The 22,652-nt window shown below is 42.5% G+C and overlaps 1 long non-coding RNA gene across 1 annotated transcript in view; it reads left to right on the top strand.

Moving 5' to 3' along the window:
* The first annotated feature begins 277 nt into the window (after window positions 1–277).
* LOC142777499 (uncharacterized) overlaps window positions 278–22,652 on the top strand; it is a 33,927-nt gene continuing 11,552 nt past the window's right edge. Inside the window, exon 1 of the long non-coding RNA XR_012888139.1 lies at window positions 278–382. This is a non-coding gene — a long non-coding RNA (uncharacterized LOC142777499). The remainder of the gene's footprint in view (window positions 383–22,652) is intronic.

Genomic DNA, 22,652 nt, shown 5'->3' with positions numbered 1-22,652 from the left:
GCAGAACAATTTAATACATCTTTTGACAAAATACAGACTTGTTTACATGATTGACAAATGGTTGATGACTTTCCCTTTAATTATAGCCGTGAACTAGGTGACAGAGGAAAATTTGTAAAGTGCCGTGAAAGTCATGCGAATGCTGCACCAACTTGCAATCTTTTTTCATGTTTGCGAAAAACCGTGAACGTAAATAACTAAAGGTCTTCCTCTAGACCTTCATTTTAGCCCTAGTCAGTGGCCTAGCCAGGGAGGGCCACCATGAACCGGTGCCGGTCCATGCCCTTACCCTTAAATTTTGTTTATGCAGGGCATACGCAGCGAATAACGACCAGATGTCGCTCGTGCTGTTCCGCGCGCAACGCTCCGTCGCCATAGACATGTGAGTTGAGCACTGCACATCTATCTTGCGTTTCCTGTTTTGTCTGGGTGGTGTATTTGCCTGTGTGAATTTTTTTCTTTTTTACTTTTATTCCTTCTAGGGTGATCACGTTTTATGGTGCATGCATTATTGTGTTTAACATAAGTTGTGTGTTTACCATATGTGGCCACTCTGTACCAAAGATGGTGAGGTTTTCCTAAAGCCGCGTCTATGCGGCTACCTCGAGTGTATGTGTGTGTGTAAATGAAAATTTATGAAATCAAATCAAATATTCCCTACAAGACAATCTCTTGCATCAAAATTTCCATAAACTGTAGCATACATAGAGATCACCGAAGATATAGTAACGCTCATGGTGCTGGGCGATCAAGTTGCATAATGTATATTAAGTGAGTGGGTAGTTTGGTCATATGTTGATGATATAGATGGTAACCACCTTATTGATCGAAATTGCACGGGCTGCAATCCCATCGAGAGGTGTTTTGAGGAACTTAAGCTGGAAAGAAGGGACATATCTGCTGTTATTGCCGCGGCTTCCGACGAGACAAAAGCTTCACCACGGTCCCTCCCATAGATGGCTTGACGCCAAAGAAATTTTATTAGTTCCCAGTTCAAGTGTGTCTCCTGGACAACGAACGCCTCGGTCTAATAGCGGGATAACCAGTCACTTTTGCCGTCTGGATTGGCAGTAATGCCTTAGTTATTTTTATGCATCATTTTGTCGGCATGTTATCAAAAAAGGTGTAGTGTGAATAAGAATAATTCATATACTATGATAAGGGTTCTTATCATTACCACTGATATCCTGCTTGACATTTGTGTTGCTTTCTAGAGTAGAGCCAGTGTAGGGACCAGTTGGTTGCTCGTAATAGAATTGTGAGAGCGCTACTAGGAAACGAAAGACGACGTAGAAAGAGCCACAATGCACAAAACAAACATGTTTGTTTGGTACCTTGTGGTTCCTTCAACGCCCTCTTTCGTTTCCTAGTAACGTGCCGAAAATCTTACTAGTTCCAGATAACTGCGCTGCTATTTCGACACCAAAGGCGCTGGAGTACTTATCATCGCCTCCTGGAGGCACTTGATGCTCACGTATGCTGGCTAGTAGCTCAAGTTTCAAATCCCCACTGATCAAACGACGCCTTCAGTACCAATGGTACTGAAGCAACTGGACTCGGTTCTCGAATACACAAAATAAATTTCGCACTCGAGTACCGACTCTATAGAGGCAAGGGCCAAAGCCAAAGATTTGCTCTGCGCCGAAGGCTTGATTTGCGGAGGGTCAGTGCAATGCTGCCCCTGAGCCGCATCCAGATGTCTTCTGCCATGCAATACCAAGCGTCGCTTCCTTGCTAGTCGGAAATGAATGCTCTACTTCAGCTTAAGCGACATGATTTATTTCTTTATTTGAAGTGGCAAAGAACTGTCATAGGTACTCTGGATTGGCACCACAAGAGTAATATAGCGAGCTGCGGCTTCACAGTTGTCAGAATTGGGAGGTTTAAGCAGACATGGCTCAAGTGAACTGTCTTTTATATATAGCCTGTGGCCGTTCCTTTTGCAGCTAATGAACACTGCAACACTTTTACAGCGAAAGCTGTTATGAGATCAGAACTTGCGCCTCGCGTAGCACCATAGTTGTCTACCACCACCACCACCACCGGTTTCCGTAACCACATGGCACGAAATTAGAAAAAAGAGTAGTACCAATGAAACAGTGGGCTTTGAACCGGGACCCCCCGGTATTCTACCACTGAGCCACGCCGGTGCCGGGGACTTGGTGGCAAACTTACTTTAGGCAGACTTGGTGTCGAGAAAGCAACCACGTTATTACAACCTATAAAATGTTTTAAAAGAACGAAAGAACAACCAGTTGTCGCACAATGCAAATAGCGGTACGAGTGGGTAGTCTAATGCTCCAATTCATAAGAAAAGTTTATCCTTGTTCTGCTGATAACTGTGGCACATACCCACTTAAGGCATAATTTCTGATTGTCGTCAGCCACTGCATGAACAACTACCACGAAATTTCTTGGGAGTGTTTAGCGAATACCACGCTTCTCAGAAGAATGACGAAAAATAGCATAGCGAATTCCAGCCTAGTACCCAAAAGTTTTTAATATCGATGCCGTAGTGGGCATTAAGCAAGTGTGCTTGCAGCAGTTATCGAATGAGTGTTTACAAAAGGCTCTGAAAGACCGTTTTTCTAGCTTTCGCTGTGACTGTGCCTCGATTTCCACGTAGGCCTGGCGTTTTTTTTTATTTATTAATCGAATGACACCATTGGCTCGCGAAGCTACTGCCTCATGTTTTTTTAGATGCGAACTAGCCTTATGGCCTGAACTGGGTCAATCACTCCTTCGTCCTTTCCGTGGTGTCTACTCCCCCCTCCCCCCCCCCCCCCAAACCACCATGGCGCTTGCGCAACCCTTCCCTATCTCTCTCCTACGCTCCCCCTCTCTTGCCTCCCGTGGCGTGCACACACCAACTGCTCGTGCGTGTCTTCTCATAATCTCTGTTCTCTGCTGGGCCCCCCTCTCTCTACTGCAGGAATTCCCTACTCTACGGAGCAGTGCGCACGACAGCTGATGCGACATCTGCACACTCCACTGGCAGCGCCACAGTAGTTCCGTGCTGTTTGCGGCTCCAACTAAGCACTCGCACCTAGCTGATGCGCGTGAAAATGACATTAGCAGGGTCAACCATGAAAGAAAATGTGATGCGTTTCACCGTTGCGCGCGTTGAGATGCGGTGGCATATATTTCTTTTACTTTAGCCATAAAGCACGCACGAGCCAGAAAAAAAAGCGATGTCCAAAAGATATTGCAGTGTGCCGCAATGCGTGCCATCGCAGTGGAAACCTAGCAATGTATCGTTCTATCAGTCACTGAAAGATGCAGATGACACGAGACGAACAGCGTAAATCGGAAACTTGCGCATTGGAAAAATGGTAACGGACACTATTGCAGTTTGTTCCAAACAATTCGCTCGGAACGAATTGATTCTCCTCGGTGACTACACCATTAATTAGTGTGTGTGATTTTTTATCAATATTCTGGCTTCTCTAAACATGAAGCATAGTTTCGTTTAAGTAAGCGAGCGCTTCCGGGAAATTTGTGGCGTTACATCTGTAAGTGTATTTTTCACATATGCTTCTGTTTTGCGCAATTCGTATTGCCAACTATTGTCAATAAGCTGCTGAAATGCTTACCCCCGAATTTTTTTATTTGAAATGTATGTAATACACACAGACAAACGCACGCGTGAAGGTCGCGCATACGATATATATGTTCGTGCGTTTACTAATCACGTCCGTGCTTTTAGCATGCCTAGTTTAGGTTCAAATATCTGCTTTTATTAAGAACCACCGTCGAAACGAACAAGTTAGCGTTGAGAAGCACACGACTTCATTCATTAGAAGCTATAACATTGATCAGTGAACTAAAAAAAGGAGCCCTCTTATTACAATCAAAGCTATGATTTGCTTTATCTCAAGATACACCGGCCCAAGCACAGCTCTGCTGCTTAAATCTGAAAGAGGGGCTAGTTGACTTTGTGGTGAATACACATTACATCGGAAAAATAAAACAGGCACAAAGAAAGATGCACACTGCGTAATCATCATTGCTGCGTCCACGTCGTTTTAATGGCTTGCCCTACTTTCTTATTACGATAGCAATTACATGGGTGTCTCGGTTGGATTTTGCCGCTGGTGTCGGCGTCATCTTCATTCCCCATATATGTATACGTATCTATCTTTATATAAAAGCGCTAGAAAGAAAAAATAATTTAAAAAACTCCGGCGCGTGGCATCGAACGTCCCACCTCTAAATTGCGAGCGCGAGGCGCTCGCCACTGAGCCGTGAAGGATCACCTTCTTGAACGTTCAAACAGCAAGATATTTATATCTACCACTTACCCCGGTCGATGGCCATCTCGGGGATAGTACTGTCGGGTTTTCAGCAATACCAGCGAGATAACACAATGTGCGCCAGTCGCTGTATTGACACGACGCGGTGGTGCGCGTTCTCATCTCCCACACCAACTTTGCCCTGCGAAGACGGGATGCTCTCGCGTGCACTCGCATATCTCGCGGTGAGGAGAATCGTACGCCTTGAGCTTTCCCTGGAACGATTCTGTTGTAGTTACCGGGCGCAGAGTGGTCACTGCATTCGTTGCACAGTCTCCGTTTCCGAAAAGGGTGCGCTTTTCAGACACGGCAAAGTAACAGCTGAGACACCTGTTCGCGTTCATCTGTACCTGTGAGTACGCTTCCTGCGTCATTTGTGTGTGAGCAACGTGGGGCACGTTTCCAACTGCTTGCCATTATTCGCGTCACCTTCCAGTTTGTTGCTTTCGCGTTCATTGCTTCGCAATTTCGGCAAAGCTGTGACTTTTTATCTTACTGTTTTCATTGTTAATCTCAAACTCTCATTCCAGTAAAATGTGCAGATTATTTAAAACTGCTTGCGGTCCTATTTTTCGGGGGGTGGGGGGGTGGGGAGAGGGGTTACATAGGGACAATAGCTTATCCCTCGCCTTTAGATTATTCAAGATAGGACACTAAATGCTGCTGAGCGTTCCATACCAGCATTTTGTTTTTGGTTTTTTTTCTTTGTTGCTATAGACACCACACAAGATTTTGCTATGTGTTTGTGGCATCTGTATGTAGGTTGAATGCATGTTCATGCGTGTTCTGCTATTGCAAACATTTGTAGATATACAAGCAGCGTTCTGTGCACATAAAACAAATCGCTAGCCAGCGCTTGTGTATCGTTGCCCTTTGCCCCACTGCGGTTGGTCGAGTGGCTAAGATACTCGGCGGCTGACCTGCAGGTCACGGGATCAAATTTTGGCTGCGGCGGCTGCATTTTTGATGGACGCGAAAATGATGTAGGCCCTTGTGCTCAGATTTGGGTGCACGTGAAAGAACGTCGAAATTTCGTCGAAAGTCGAAAGTCGTCGAAATTTCCAGCGCCCTCCACTACGGCGTCTCTCATAATCTTATGTTGGTTTTGAGACGTTAAACCCCACATATTCATCACTCAATATCGTTTGTCGTTTTCTGTGTGCGTGTGTGTGTCCTGCTTCTATATTTCTACATGTTAGCTAATAAGTGCATGGAAAATGTTATGTGATACCTAATATCTACTACTTGACCTTGAGTTCTACAAATTGAGAAAGATGAGGACGGATAAAGATCGTTTTTGCCGCTCCTAACAAGTAGACCACGCTATGTAGAAGCACTGATACCGTAATAAGAGAAAAATCATCTTGTCTTCATTAAAACGCATATGCATAGGTTCGTCGCTGGTGAAGTTACAGCAACGTAGCAAAGCAAACGTCGGTCGGGTGACGCCTTCAAGCATTTTACTGCCAAACGTCGCTATTCTATTAGGTGGATTCCGTAACACTAGTAGTACAAAGTGAGCGCATCTACTCGGCTGGTGACCACTTCATAACCAAGCCGCCTATGTCACTGTCAGAAAAAAAAACAATATTTACGCCTGCCCATATTTTCCTCCTCCCATGTGGAGTAGAATACCAAGGCAAAGCTTCATTAGCCTTCATGCCTTCTCGATTCATTTCTCTACCTACAGGTCCCTAAAGAGTGAGTTCATTTGCCGAGAATAAGGTGTCCTCAATTCTTGATGACCCAATGAATTGAAAGTCGTTTTCAGTGCGCCTTCAGTTGAAAAACAAACCCTTGTTACCACTGTCACGTGGTTTCATGAGGGCATATTCATTTATCCTAGAAAGAATGTTTTCTTCTTCAATGATGGCGCTTGTGTTCGTTTGTCATTTCGTCTTTGGTCCGTGTCATGCTTTGGTCAACCGCATATTCGAAGGATACAAAGATGTCCAGACATTTGTGTTGAGATTTTGATGTATGTTAAAAAACCGCAGGTGATCAAAGTTTCTTGGTTTGCTACGGCTTCTCTCTTAACGATATCGGGGTTTTCTGACATTAAACCTCCTCAATTGATATTGAATTGCTATAAGAAAATCTTTTGACTTATGCTACAAATTATTGTAGGATAAACAAAAGCCTAGTATAGTTTACACATGTTTTTTTTTTTCAAGCCATAAGACCGATTGATATGCGAGGCACGGCACGGTATAGGTTGCAACGGCTTCGAGAAAACCTAAGGCGAGTGGGGCGGACCATTTATGGCGCATAAGCGACTGCACGACTGCAAACAAAAAAAAACGCGGGTGGGCGGCCAGGAGGCGAGGAGAAAGCGAACACGGTACTTTTCCCGTTGCAGTGGCGTTACGGTGTGGCACTGCCGCTTTCACCACTGGCGGCTGCTGTGTATCCAAGTTGGAATAACAAAACAAACATTGCTTTGATGACGTCGCTTAGAGGTCACTGGGTTGAGGGCAGTGCACGTGGGAGAAGGAGAGTCACTGCGATAGCCTTCTTACACACTTCGCGTGCAAGCATGTGCCTTCGCTCGAATACGCAGGCTGCATGGCGACAGTGCAAAACAAAGAGCAGAATTCAAAGAAATGTGTCGTGTTCACAAAGTTCTTCTGCCTCTGTTAGCTCGCAAGCTTCCAATAATATTGGAAGCACAATGATATACCTCGTACACACCATCCTCAAGCAATTACAATGACAAATATATATATATATATATATATATATATATATATATATATATATATATATATATATATATATATATATATATATATATATATATATATATATATATATAATCAAAATATGATGGCCTAGCGTTATTTGCTAGAGGCAAAATGTCTCACTTGACGTAATCACTGGCTTCACAAATTCTAACATGCTAGTAAGTTTAATCTAGCAGTTCACCACATACCAGTTCTAATGGGAACAAACCTCAAGAAAACTTCGAGGCACCGTCTTTCGCTAATTTAGTTCGTCTGTTTTGAAGTGGGTGAATAACAACTGGTTCATTTGTCAAAAACTCAACATAAGCAATCACTCTGGTTTTTTGCTAATTCATGGAGGTTTTTATTTGAAAAGGTATACCTGCACACAATATGAAAGTACGAATCTCAAGACACATTTGTTGTGTACAAAAAGAAATTTGTACACATCAGGGAACATAAGGCAACAAGATAAAAACAACGGAAAACGTCATAGGCATAAGGTGGTTGTTACACCTCGCCGTTACGTTTGCTTGTACAAATCTATAAATATACATTTAACAAAAAGATAAATACCCAAAATTTTTTCATAACAACTACACTGAAAATAAGTGATGACGTGTCTCGAGCAACACTGCTACGGTGTTACTTCCCTCAGGCTTGGACAGTGTACTGATGAAAAATATATGCCTCCTCACCAAATACTTGCGGGTACCGTTTCCATTAAGCAAACAGGAGACTTTGCACAACGGAAAACCCTGTTTGGGCGACATCGCAGAGCCACGTAAAACGTGTGACGTGTCGATGTAGATTTGTTCCTCTGATGCTTGGTTGACCTGGCCGTCCTGGTTTTTTGTGTCATCCCTTTTTTTCTACGCCTCACCGAGCTTCTCTGTCTCACCTCTCCCATCTTCATATGTGGCACGACAACCGAAACAGATAACCCGGCGCGATCCTGGCGATATCGCTAAGCGAGTGGCAAGGGTGAGCTGAGGCAAGCAAGAAGTACGAAGGATGCCAACCACTTTTCGAGCTTAGCCCATTTGCGATTTCACAAAAAAAAGGAAGAAGGAAAGAGACTAAACAGTGAGAAGGGTCGTTTTCTTTTGATTGAAGTTTCTTTATTTGTAAAGCCTTGTGCGCGACAAAAAATGCAAACATGCAAATAAAATTCACTTTATTCCGTGCAGCTAGAAGCACACATGTTCCTTCTAACCAAAACTAGCACTCGTTTTCCGGGGGATGTCATTCTGTTTCCCCGAGAGGTCACGCACGCAAGAAGAAAACGTTGCGCACGAGGAGTAAACGGGACCCGCCAGGAGGGCCGCACCGCCGTCGAATTCCATCCACAGGTGTATTCGTCTCCGCACCGCCGCTTACTACACGTTTGTCTGCACACCATTGCTGATTCTTGGCTTGTATATACTGATCTGGACAAAATAAGGACAACGCAATGATGAGATGGCCTCGGTAACTGTCCCCAAAATGATAAGGGCCAACCACTGAGACCGCGTGGAGACAGTGGGGATTCAGATGGGGGTGATGCAGCGGCGTAACTTCCATTGGCTGTTCTGCCATCGGCTCCCTGGAGGAGAGTAGGAAAAGTACGCACACACTCATCGACTTTATGCGTCTCCAGGTACTCTTATGGCGTTTATTTTGAATTCACAGACACCCGTTACGATCATAAGTGTTCTATACGTTTAGTAATGAAGCAGTAAGTGTGGTCAAAGCAACATTGAATGAAAATTCAATCCATTACTTTTAACTTTTTACTTCGCGAGTTTTTTGTAATTCATCTCACATTTTCAACAGCCAAGCTGTTCAGAAAGTTTTCTTGTCCAGCGGAAAGAAAATTCGACAGGTCCCACGTGCAGTGAAAATCGGTGTTATGTGAAGCATGGAGAGGGAAGGTAACTCTGATATATTTTTTTATTCAGCGAAATGTTACAAAATGACCCAAAAGACGTCTAGAAAAATGCTCGCACAGAACTGTTGCCTGGGTTTCGTGTGACCAGGTATTGACATTGTCGGAACGATGCCAACAGCAACACAAGTAATACTAACACCAGAAGCGGTAAGCTGATGCGTTGGACTTGTGCAGGCAAAGATATCAACCTTTAATAGTGCTAGTCAGACAAACTTCACTGAATGGCGCTTTACTAAACTACAGTTAGAGTTAGCTTGTCGTGACGCATGTATCATAGGTGTACATAAGTAATAATCGAATAAAACAAAAAACACTGACAAATGTAAAAGGCACAAAAATTTCAAGTCACGTTTCGACTTTCTAAACGAAAGACTTCCTCACAATGACAGCAAAAGGCGCAGTATACTATTTTCAAGTCCTAGTTGTCATGTGTTGCGGACATCACGCATTCACATGGAGTAGTGTCCCGACAATTCGGTTCAGTGTGTGTGAAGTAGTCTGTGTGGCCAAAAATTTCATGTGCAATCGTGCAAACAACTTTCTTGAACTGGTGATCATACAGGTGTTTTCCCAGCAATATCAATTCCAGTAGACACCACATGGTATGCGAAGGCATTAGAAGCAATTTTCTTGTTTCTGACGTCGTGAAAATATTCCCGGAGCCCTCTTTTGACGATAGTTATAGCGCAAGAACAAAACGACGGCACAGAGACAAGGACACGAGCGCTAAGTTCCAACTGAGTTTATTGCACAGAGCACAAAATTATATAGAGGAGACAGTAACCATGTGACGAAAAACCATATGGCTCAAAGAGCAGAACATCAGTGAGTGAAAAAAACAACAAAAACGAACAACAAAAGCACAGAAAAAGTCAAAGAAAAACCTATGAGGAAACAAAACAGAAAAGTAAAGATAATATAGCTACTTGCGTCGACGTGCTCCTACGGGGTAAGCCTATCAACAACAGCCTTGCGGTGCGGAAGACGACCAAGTTTCTGAGAGACAATGAACTTTGTGTCGAGCCGTCAGATAAGGAGGGTGGTTTCGCCGTTTTTCCCAATTTCTTGTACCTAAAAAAGGCAGTCACAGCTATCTGCTCTGTTTTCAAATGTTGTACCGACATTCGTCTAGATAGAGTAAAAACGCAGGCTAAGGAAATGTGTCGTAAACTAGAGTTGAACCAGTTAGCACAGCATATTAGCAAAAGTGACAAAAATGGGCTCAGCATGTTTTTTTCTGCCAAAACACATAACGTTGGCATGACCTTCCGTGTAATTGTGACAGAAAGTGGTACGTGGCAAAAGCAACTCAACTGTTTATTGAAACCCATCTAAAGTGTCTAAAGATTGATGACCCATTTCGATGAAAAATTCGCAAGCTCTGATAGAATTTTTCAAACAGTCGAGTCAATCTAATCTTTTCGGTTTTTCCAATGACATAAAGGACCTATACTACTCTCTGCCTTACGATGAGGTATTATAACGTATTAGGGATAACATAGAAATCTCGGGGAATTGAACTTCCAATTAAAAACTAGCATCAGTGCGCGAAAGTTTCTTGACCTGGTTTTGCTGTACCTTATCTCTACTTTCGTTCAATGAAATGATTGCATATATCTGCAGAAAAAGGGTTATTCAATCGGCTCATGCATAGCAACTCTACTCAGTGATCTTCTATAGGCCGAAATGGGCAAAAACTGCAGAAAAAGTTAGAAGGCTCGCATGTCGTCAAAGTATTGAGATACGTGGATGATTTATTGGTTCTTCGAAAGTGTCATTCTTCTATGTTCCACTCTATTGCGACTCAAACGATAGGTGTGTTCTAAGATTGTTTAAAGCCTCTTGTGTTGACACATGAAATACCGAAGAATGACAAGTTACGCCTTTTGGATTTAAGAATGTTTTTTAGCTCACAGCACATCTGTTGGTGTTAAGAACTACGGGCGCAGAAAGCTCTACTTCCTTTTTCTTCTGCGCACAGCAAGTTAGTTAAGCCAGGCATAGCATGAACCTGTCTTGAGAATGTCTTAAATAGGTCGTGCACCCACAATATCTCTGCGAGCTTCAAAGCTCAAGTTTCCCGGCTTAAGGCTTCGAATTTTCCCGAGGATTTTATCTCTTCCGTTGCTGAGACTATCCTGCGGACTAATAAGGCAGCGAAGAGGCAGCGACAGAATCCGAGCAACACGGATACAGAGCGTGAAAGGATAGGCGTGATTCCATACACACACCAGATATCACACAGGCTCAAGAAAATCGAAAAACGAGTTGGAGTTCGTGTCCTGTTCTCGGCACCGTTCAAGTTAATCAGCCTGACCAAATCTACGAACCCCCTGATAACGCAGAAATCAACGGAATGCAGAGTTCAACATAGAAACAAGTATGCGGCATGCTCCCGGGAAGTTGTTTATAGGACCCCCCTTTCATGCGGTGCTTCTTATGTCGGAACGACCGGAAGATGTCTGAACGATCAGCTGAGAGAACACGCTAACAATGTTATAAACGGGAAAGACGGTTTTCCTGCTCAGCACTGCACTGAGTGCAATTGTGTGCCCCTTTTCAAGGACATAGCGACGCTGTACAAGTACAAAGATGAGCGCACCCGAGTCATTGTGGAGCCGGCGCAGATGGCACGCGAACAGGTGCCTTGCATTACCAAGCACTCCGTGTCTCTGTCCGAGAAGAAACTAAGGTTCCTCGAAAGTTTCGGTGCGCGCAAGTAGGTATATTATCTTTACTTTTCTGTTTCGTTTCCTTATAGATTTTTCCCTTGCCTTTTTTCTGTGCTTTTGTTTATTGTTTTTGTTTTTTTCTCTTACTTATGTTCTGCTCTTTGTGCCATATGGTTTTTGTTAGATCGTTACGGTTTCCTCAATATATTTTCGCGCTCTTCGTAATAAACTAGTTAGCGCTCGTGTCCTTCGTGTCCTTCTTATCTCATTGTCGTCGTTTTGTTCTCACACTATAACTATCGTCATGCCATACCAACTAGCCCAAGCTGCCACCCCTCTTTTGAATTTGCCTATCTTGCTTGTACAGTACACCGGAAAAGTCACATCGGCCCAACTTATCTTTGACATTTGTGAGGCTACCTCTGACATGGCGTGTCGGGGCGTGAGACACTTGAGCATCGCATGCAAGCAAAACCTGAGCGAGTGTTTCACTGAAGCTTGGGGCATAAAGCACCTAAGCTATTTTCTTTGAGAACTACTGCAAGATTGAGCTGCGCACTGCAGTTGTCGCTGCACCCATGAAGGCAGGTATTTGCAAGGGCCCAGCTCTAGCGGCATTATATCCTCATAATGTTCTGCGTCTTCTTGCTTAGAGCAATTACGCTGGGTGGGCTGCAAATGTGTCGGCAATACTGAATGTTTGTGGCAGGAGGAGTGCACAGAATAAAAGATCGGGAAACCAGCGGAATGTCTGTCCTTTTTGTAAACGCTGAAAGTCACGCGGCTACCATTTTGTTTCACAAGGACATCAAGAAACGGAAGGCAGCCACCAGATTATGCTTTTATGAACATTGTTTTGTGGCCTCCATAAAACTAGCCATAACAAGAATTGCGGCAAAGCATTTCACTGCCGAATACAAAAACAATCATCCACATATGACGGAAGAGTTTTGGGTGCTGCAGCAAATGAAGTGAAAGCACGCATTTCGACAGCTTCTGTGGTATAGGTTTGCGACAGTGACGCACACAGAACTCAATGCCATGCCATGCACATTTTTGTAGTATTAGCTCCTGAATATGAACTAGGTCCAATTTGTCTGTTATATGTGAGGCTTTTATACTTTAAGAAACTTCAAACCATGAAAGCCTCAAACACAACAAACAAACGAGAACTGGCAGAACTTTCGAAATTGATTATTAGGCGTAAGACATCCGATGTAAAAAGGGTGAGAATTGAGCATATGGTTTAAAAAGATCGGAGGAAACGTGAAAGCGGTGAAGAGAAAGCTTGCGATATAGGCAGAAACCACATATAAGCACTCAGGGACAAGGAAGGCAAAGTAACTACCAAAATAGATGATTAATTAAAATATTTGAGGGGCTTTTACAGAGATCTGTACAATCAATGGGGCAACCATAATCATAATGTAAGAACTAGCAGTACGCCGGATAGCATCCTACCAGTAATTACAGAAGTCATAAAAGCCTGCGATGGAATGCAAAGAAGCAAAGCTGCTTGTGAGGATCAGGTAACATCAGATCTGCTAAAACGTGGAGGACAGATTGGGTTAGAAAAACTGGCCACGCTGTTTACGAAGTGTCTCATTACGGGGAGAGTGCCAGAATCTTGGAAGAATGTTAACATCATCTTAATTCAAAAGCAAGTGGACGAGAAGGATCTGATGATCTACAGGCCGATCAGCTTGCTCTCCACCGTAATAAAGCTATTTAGGAAGGCAATACAGTATTATAACAACATTATAATTAAATCCGCCAAACAATTAAGCAAGATTTTGTACAGACTACTCAATAATTGACCACAATAATACTATCAATCATGTGATATAAACGTGCTCACAGTACAGCCAACCACTATACGTAGCTTTCATAAAGTACGAGAAAACATTTGATTCAGTAGAGACGTCAGCAGTCGTGCTGGCACTGCGGGATCAGGACATTAACGAAACACATAAAAAGATCTTAAAAGAAACCTACAGCAGATCAACTGCCGCCATACTGCTCAATGAAAAAAGTGACCGAGTACCAATAAAGAAGGGTGTAAAATAAGAGGATGAGATCTCCCCAATGCTACTTAACACGTGCTTTCAGGAGGATGTTTTCAAAGACCTAGAATAGAAAGTGTTAGGGATATGAATTCAGAGTACCTTAGTAACCTGCTCTTCACTGATGAGATTGCAATGGGTGAGTAACTCGGGCGATGAATCGCAATTAATGATTTTTAATTTAGACAAGGAAAGTAGAAAAGTGGGTCCTAATATAATGTGCATATAAGAAAGTAACGAATAACGGCCTCGTAAGAGAACACCACTTCGAGATAGGTAGCAGTGCACTTGAAGTTGTAAAAGAGTACATCTACTTAGGACAGGTAACAGGAGAGTGTGATAACCACGAGATTGAAGTAACTAGAAGAATTTAAATAGGGTATAGCATATTCGGCATGCAATCTCAAATCATGACTGATAGATTGCCACTATCAACCAAGAGGAAGGTATATAACAGCTACTTCTTTCCTGTACTTACCTGCGGAGCAAAAACCTGGAGGATTACAAAGAGGGTTCAACCTTAAACGAGGATGACTCGGCGAGCAATGGAAAGGAAAATGATAGAGGTAACCCTGAGGGCCAAGAAAAGAGCAGAGTGCATCACTAAACAAACGGGTGTTTATGACATCATAGTCGCCATTAGGAAGATGAAATAGTCATGGGCAGGGCACGTAGAACGTAGGCAGGATAACCACTGGTGAATAAGGATCACAGACTAGATTCCAAGGGAAGGAAAGTGGGTGAAGGCGAGACAGAAAGTTGATGGGATTAGGAAGTTTGCGCGTATATACTGCAGCAAAAAGCACATGACTGAGTTCACTGGTGGAACATCGGATAGGCCTTTGTTCTACAGTGGGCCTAATCAGGCTGATGAAGATGATGCTAAAGTATTTGTTCTTTAAGCAAAACTGCAGTGCGGTTTACTTCATGATAGGTGGGGCTTGAAGTCCCGAAATCACCCTATGATTATAAGAGACGCCGTAGAAGGGGGCTCCGGAAATTTGAACAACATGGGTTCTTTACCGTGCACCAAAATCTGAGCACACTGGCCTACAACATTCCCACCTCCATAGAAAATGCAGCCGCCGCAGTCGGGATTCGATCCCGCGACCTGCGGGTGAGCAGCCGAGTACCTTAGCCACTAGACTACCGGGGTGAGGCGTGGTGCAGTGCATTTGTAATGTGTACTGTACTCCAAGCAGCCTATGTAAGCAGTATAAAATTTGATAACAAGAACTGTGGCCCGCAGTATCCGGATATGTGGGACACATGTCTAGAGGAAAGGGTTTGCCGACGTACGCGATGGGATTTTCACATTTTTCATGTCATCTCTAGACAAGCATGTTCATCAAACCCTTGCTCATGCTCATGCTAGTCGTGGGCTGCCCGCAATCGAAGAGGCAATCATCACGAGGGCATCCAGAAGTAGGCAGACAGATAGATAGATTGATAGATGGATAGATTGATAGATGGATAGATAGATAGATAGATAGATAGATGGATGGATAGATAGATAGATAGATGGATGGATAGATAGATAGATAGATATATAGATAGATAGATATTTATATAGATAGATAGATATTTATATAGATAGATAGATATATATATATAGATAGATAGATAGATAGATTGAAAGTGCCTGCAGTTTACTAAGAAATTCTTCACAATTAAAGTCGGTCGAGTATGCGCTACCGGAATTGGGAAGCCCCAAGACCGAGACGTGGGAGACGCCCACAAAGCACTAAGCGCGTCCTGCAGGAGTGAAAGTAAGTTTTTTTTTTCATTCCATTCCATTTAATTTCTTCTGGTAAAGAAACTTCGTCGATCGTGGGACAAAATACCATTGTCGAGAGCTCAATAAGTCGTCCGGTGTGCGCCCGATCCGTTCTCTTCTATGTCGCTTCGACAATGAGAATGAGGGTTCTAATTTGTATTGCATGGGAGGCAGTAACTCAATTTGGCAAGAGAACGATGCCTGCAAAGAGAGAGTAGGAAGGGCATAGCTAAAAGAAAGGAGTAGTATTCGCCTTTTTTCGCAGGATAACACAGCCTAAATTGCAGAGGTGCACAAAAAGAGAGCAATAGATGGAGACAGAAAGTACAAATGGAGAGGGGGAGGGAAGAGATCAAATAAGTCTCATTGATTTTCTGCCCCGCGTTGGGGTAGAGAAAGGGTGCCGAAAATGATTAATAAAACAGCTTTAAAAAACACGCGGCGAGCACGCATACATTAGAGCATTTATCATAGAGAGGCGGATCGTCAGAGAGCTGGGTTCCTAAGAGCAAATAAAATTGGTAGTGTTCTTGCAATACATTACAAAGATGACACTGGAGATGAACACATTTCATGCTAGACTACAGAGAGACCCCATTTTCAAATAAATGAATCAGATATACAACTAATGCATTAGTCTTTGAATCATCGGCTGCATATACACAAATGTGTAACACAACATGGGTGATAGTCTGAAGGCTTATTACCGCACATTTGGGGCTTTTTCACTGTGGTGAGCCACATCCATATAGTAAGAGGCTAGGAAGTTGGACGAGTTGGGAAATGGTGATGATGGCCAGCGCGAACAAAACACGGACGAGCAATCAGCGCTTGTGTAGTCAATTAGTTCACTTCTTTGAGTTTTGTTTACGCTGTCCTTCACGAATCCTTTTATATTGACTGCGTTACGATCTTTTTACGTAATTGGAAAAAAATCCCTATATTGTATCTATTGAAGACGTTTCCTGTAGCCGATCTCCTCATACGCTTACATTACATTCACAGCGTTCTTCGCCTTCAATTACTTTAGCACCCATTGTTTTACTGGTGAGACAGGAGACAGCTTCTCTCAACTGATGCGTTTATTACGTTATGACCCTTTCTTATTAAGTAGGCAACAACACCTGTTTCTGTTTATGAATAATTCAGTTTAGTTAGTGGCTTGATGGAGATAATTTTCAAATAAAGTCTCAAGTGCTATAACGCAGCACAGAATTATACCTAATGGAAGTGATTACATTTATTTCATGTGTATTTGTTTATTGCAATTTTCGGTTCCGTTACAATGTTAGAATAGTAATGCAGGAGGCCCCAAGGTTTCCGAGAAACTGACAGGGGGACCTCCTATGGCGACATGAGGGGGGTAATTACAAAAAAAAACACAGCAAAAGATGCTAATCTGTGAGCAATAACTAACAAGCCTAATTAACAATAATAATACATTCATTACGTAACAATACGTTAATAGTACTGAAAAATTAGACCTGAACCTGATGCATAGCCGGTGATAAAGTTTGCGACAATTTTCGGCGCTTTTCAAAACGCCCTCTTGATATCCTAACAAACTGGAACACCACCGTGGTGAAACATCATGCGATCCCATCCACCCAAGCTTTCGTGAAGTTGGGAGGGAACCTTCTGAATAGCGGCTCTGTGTACAAGAGAGAATGATGGGATTGTTTCGGTTTGAATTAGGGTGGGACGCAGCAAGTACGTTAATCTGCCAAAATTTAGATGATGCACCACCTGCCAAGTACTGATTTTATGGTGAAGTGTACTCATTCCACCCTCTCCACCCTCCCCCTAAAAAAACAAAAAAGAAGACTCGTATGGTTTATGTTGAAAGATCCAATTAGAAATGAGCAGTCCAACAGTACACGTTTTTTTTTCAAATGAAGCAGCCGCCTTCAAGGTGAAACACGTACAAAATGCTCAGAATTCAGCTCGCATCTGCCGATTTTTGCATTCCGCAGCGCTCGTCCTCTAACGCGACCCACCCACACGTAGACCCACATACAAATACATTCTGTCGACCGCATGTTTCGTCACCAGCCAGACGTCCGTACTGGTGCGCATCGCTCATGTCACCAAACTCCTAACAGCACCACAGTTTGTGGGTGTGTAAGAAATGAATGCGCAGTGGACATGCATGGAAAGAAAAAAGAAAAGGAAAAAGAGAACAAGAGAACAAAAAGAAAGAAAAAAGAAAAGAGAGAGAAAACAATAAAAATTAAACAATAAAAGAAGCAACAAGCAAAGAAAGACAGAAAGAAGGAAAGGAAGAAAGAAAGAAAGAAATAAAGAAAGAAAGAAAACTCCATTTTCGCACCTCTACAAAACGGTGAAAAGAAAATAAGGCACTGAGGCCTGGCGGAGGCTGCTGTTCCGTTCGCAAGTTTGGCTGCAGTGAACGTATTGTATACTCAACAAAGAGATGTGGGCCATTTTAATTAAGAAACGTTACACAAAAAGAACAGTAGGGTCAGCTGACACGAAACAATTATTCAATCATCATGTACCATCGCATGCAAAGTTTCTTGTAGTAACGCAGAACGCCCATTTTACAAAACAATCAGCGTGTTAATCAGAGGTAGATGAGATTCGAGAAAATCAAATTTATTATCAAATCGGGAACATCCACAGAATTTACGTCATTAGCCTGTTAGAACAGATTATTCGAAATAGGTTCACTATTATGCAACAATCACCAGTTGCACCTCATTAACGGCAAATTTTGAGAGCACTAGTGAAATTAAAAGGAAGGCAGCTATATTCAATATTGTTTTTCATTAACAATGACTAACGAGCTATAAGTAGAAGTGCTCAATTCGGCAAGTTTTGGATGATTTAACATTGCCAGAATTTCGGAAGTAATTTGTTGTCTGCAGTAATAGGTTCTTGTCCGCGTCATCCGCATAACTGTTCTGCGTAGTGAACAATTACTTTGTGATTGGGAATGACGTGCACCGTACAGTTTTATGCATTGTAACAGCCTCCCTTTTCAGGGGCCTTTAGTCAGTCATATTTTACAAAGAGAATTTCTGTACCTATGTGTAGCGGTTTTCCGTGACAATTTACGAAAAGCTGGGATCCTTTTAAGATTTTGTGAGTTTTACAACAAAAGCTGTTATGAGATGAAAACTCGGGTCATGCGCGGGGCCGTAGTTTTCCTTCACCGCCACCGGTGCTCGTAACCACTTCGCACGAAAACTAAAGAGAAGAAGGGGCGAAGGTGGCAGATAGCAAACATAAGGCGCTTGCGCCATCAGCGCGTGCTGAACAGTTCGTTAGGAACTGACGTCACTTCACAACATAACCGAACAAGCTATCACAGATTCACCACATCTAAGCAGCGTAATTATGCTGGAAGAGCGACTGTAGTCGTAAATTCTTCGAAGCATGTCAAAAATAGTTGTCACAGAAATGATCCTTGCTAACGTCCAGGTAGCTTCCAATTAATAGTGCGAAATTGCTTTGAACTGGTACTACTGGAAACTGAGTTTTATTGACAAGACTGAACTAAAGAATCGTCAAAGTGCGAGCGAGGCCACTTCGCTTGCTAAGGAGTGGTCAGTGCTAGAAGTTGAGTGCGTCACGCATCACTCTATTTGCATCCAGAAAATGTAAATTTGCTGCAACATGTTACAAAAGACGTCGGTTCTAACTACCACCCGGCCAGTGTGGTGGTTCGACACTGTTTTGTTGTATTGTGTAATACTTTTTCTTTTCACTGCTATGCTAGCTGTCCCATCTTTTTGAGTTTGTACCGAGCCTAATGTGTTGAAAATGAAAGCCGGTGAAAGCAACACACTGCGTGGCTACGATCGTCAGTAGGATCAGTGTCACCATTAAAGCTAAAATAGAAGGCAGCCTTGCCTTCGTTGTCTGTTTTTGACAACTGTGACGGACAACAAGGTTGATAGGTTCACTACATTATTGGGTACTTTTTTTTAACGGCATGACGACCGCCTCGTTTACTTGAATATTTTGGGCATATTTCAACCTACATCTATTTAACCTAAATTATTCCTAACCCAAGATGTTATGACCGTTGCTGTTGTAGTGTACTTGGTCTCAATTGCGGCGTGTAAGACGTGATTCTAGCTCCAAAGTAGACTTAGGCTGTAGAATTCTATGAAAACCTTTTGATCACGTGGCAGAGCTTCGGGGAAAGAAATACTGCTGCATGGGACCCCGTTTTGTCAGATCATACGTTGCTGAATTTGAGTTTAAACTGTATTCGAAAGTGTAGAGTAGAATCAAAAGCACTCCACATCCATGGCACTCTGAATTCAATGGCGTTACCAGTCAGATATTTCGCGAACTGTTTGCGATCTTTTTTTTTCACTTTTAGGTACAAACTATGACGGGAAAGTCAAGATTGTTTCCTTTCTCACCAGTACAGCACATAACTCACACCCTATGTGTGATTCACTAAGATTTCGCCTCTTGAATAGTTCGGTAAAAACTTCAACTATGCATAACAATTAAAAAAAATAAACTAAAAAGAGCAGAACCTATGTAAAAGACATAGGGCCATGAATGTGCCACTACGCGATCAAATCAAACAGCTTCATCAACCTAACTGTACCCACTTAGTGTAGAGATAATAGATATTTTATATTATATTTGTCACTTCACTAACATAATTGTAAAATAGACGTTGAAAACCGAGTGGTAAAAGTTAAGTTGGTAAATGAAATTACACACCGCATCCGCATCTTTGTGGCAATATGCCAGAACGGAAGCAACTAAAGTGAATACGATTTCTGAAGTAAAGTTGAGTGGTATCTTGAAAGGAAAGAATGACCCCTAAAACCTTTTACTTTCAGAGCCGTGAACTGAAAAGGGTTAAGAGTACGAGTTAATTGATAGTATATTAGACACCTCGAATCGCTGATGACAATATATTGATGAGTGATTCGGAGAACGCACTACCACTCATAACTGCTGAATTGATCAAGAACAGCACTACAGTAAGTCTGAACATTAGTATCCAAAAAACTGATGTAACATGCAAAAGTTGCTGGAGAGAACAGCGCTTTCTAGTGGGTGGCGAGGCACTAGAAATGGTTAAAAAATAGCTTTGCTGAGAAGATGTATTTGCCGCTGAGCAGAACTATAGGGCCTGTATAACTGAAAGAATATCAATGCAATGGAAGACATCGGGCAGGCATTCCCAGCTTATTGTTGATAATTTACAAACATAACTTAAGAGGAAGGTATATAGCAGCTGCATCGTACCAGTGCCTATATAAGCAGCAGAAACGTGCAAGCTTACAAACGGGGTTCAGGATAAACTGAGGCCAACGCAACAAGCTGCGAAAACGGAAATTGGTGTTACCTTAAAAGAAAATAAGAAAGCAGAGTAGGTGAGAGAACAAACATCTGCTGATGACTTCCTAGTCATAATCAAAAGCAAAAACTTGAACATAGATCACGTAGACGAAGTAAACTCTGGTCATTGAAAGTAATACACGGAATTTCGAGAGCGGGGCAATGCGCGAAGGAAGACAGAAAGCTAGGTGGGCAGATGAGGTTAAGAAGCTTGTGGGTGAAACGTGGCCGCAGGAAGCACACGATCGTTTTTTTTTTTTTTGCGGAACATGGGAGATGCTCTTGCCCAGCCGTGGGCGCAGTCAAGCTGATTAAGATGATAATAAAAAGCGTAAGGACGACGTCATTCAGTTCCAAAGAGTCAGTGCCAGTGATAAAATAACAAATATTATGCAATGGTGTGTATTTCTACGAAGGATTGATATACGGGTGTTATCTCTTGGCCAGATATGTGTAAGTGTAGGCTTGATAAGGGTAGCTGCTTGAACTTCACATGCCACGAAAATTTTTTTCGTATTGGCTACATTTTATTTTTCAATTGCAACAATTGGGACTTATAAGATGTTCATCTAGTACTTGTTTTTATGGTCACTACAAAGCTGGTAATCAAGTCATTTTGCGAAACGTCACATAAGATGCGTGAACTTGGTCATCCTGGATGAAACAATCCATGAAGTCAGTAACCTATGCCCTAATTTCAGCAAGTATGATTTTTTGGCCTGTGCTTCTACCCACATACACCATTAAAAAGTTCCGTTTAGTCGTTTGAATGAAAACGTCGCCATGATTGTTTTCACCCATCTGGAGTTATTCGGGGCTGCATTTACTGTTCTTGACTTAAGTTGGCTACCCTATTACTAGTTTTTGCATTGTCTCCGCTGTTTCCTGCTTTTTTGACATAGTAACTGCGATCAAAACATTGATGGCTTTGTGGGATGACACGAGATGGCAACAGAAATACAGTCAGGCCAAAAGCACATGACTCCTTCCCGACAAAAAAAAAAAAATCTACCGAGAATCCGAGGCATGCAAACAGGAAAAGAAGAAAGTCTGGTTTGTAGTATTTCATTTATTTTTGTATATTGTTATTTATTTATTCCTAATACCCTGAAGGTCCATGTCTTGCAGTTTCATATTAGAGCTGGCAATTAGTGTATCATATGATGATTTTGATTGATTTGTGGGGTTTAACGTCCCAAAACCACCATTAGATTATGAGAGACGCCGTAGTGGAGGGCTCCGGAAATTTTGACCACCTGGGGTTCTTTAACGTGCACCCAAATATGAGTACATGGGCCTACAACATTTCCGCCTCCATCGGAAATGCAGCCGCCACAGCCGGGATTTGATCTCGCGACTTGCGGGTCAGCAGCCGAGTACCTTAGCCACAAGACCACCGTGGCGGGGCAGTGTATCATATCATATGTTTCACAAGATCTCTGTAGAGTATCTAGCTGGAGTTGTGCACGGTGCTGCCAGGGAAGAGCGTTCTAATCATATGGCGTGTACATGAAGAAGGAAGATGAATGAGCTGTTGTCCAAGCATCGTACAGGTGAACGACTTTGGTGTTGATGAGTCCACTGGAATGTAAATGAGGGTGAATGATGAGAAATGTGCGACGGGTATGTGAGATCGAATTTATGAAATACAGAAAGCAAAGCTACTTTACGGCGAAGAGCAAGGATACAAAGAATAATGCCAGACTTTAGCGCCGCAATGCTGATTTTGTATGAGTATAATGAGAAATAACCAACAATCATGCCAACAAAAGTGTAGGGGGTGTTAATATTAAGGTATTTATTTATATGGTAATACTGTTAACTTTCACAGAAGGTCATAACAGAGAGGATATACATA

This window comes from Rhipicephalus microplus, chromosome X (genome assembly GCF_043290135.1).
Source record: "Rhipicephalus microplus isolate Deutch F79 chromosome X, USDA_Rmic, whole genome shotgun sequence".
In the NCBI taxonomy this organism is placed as follows: Eukaryota; Metazoa; Arthropoda; class Arachnida; order Ixodida; family Ixodidae; genus Rhipicephalus; species Rhipicephalus microplus.
Note: the sequence above shows the minus strand (reverse complement) of the source record. Positions and strands in the feature narration are given on the sequence as shown.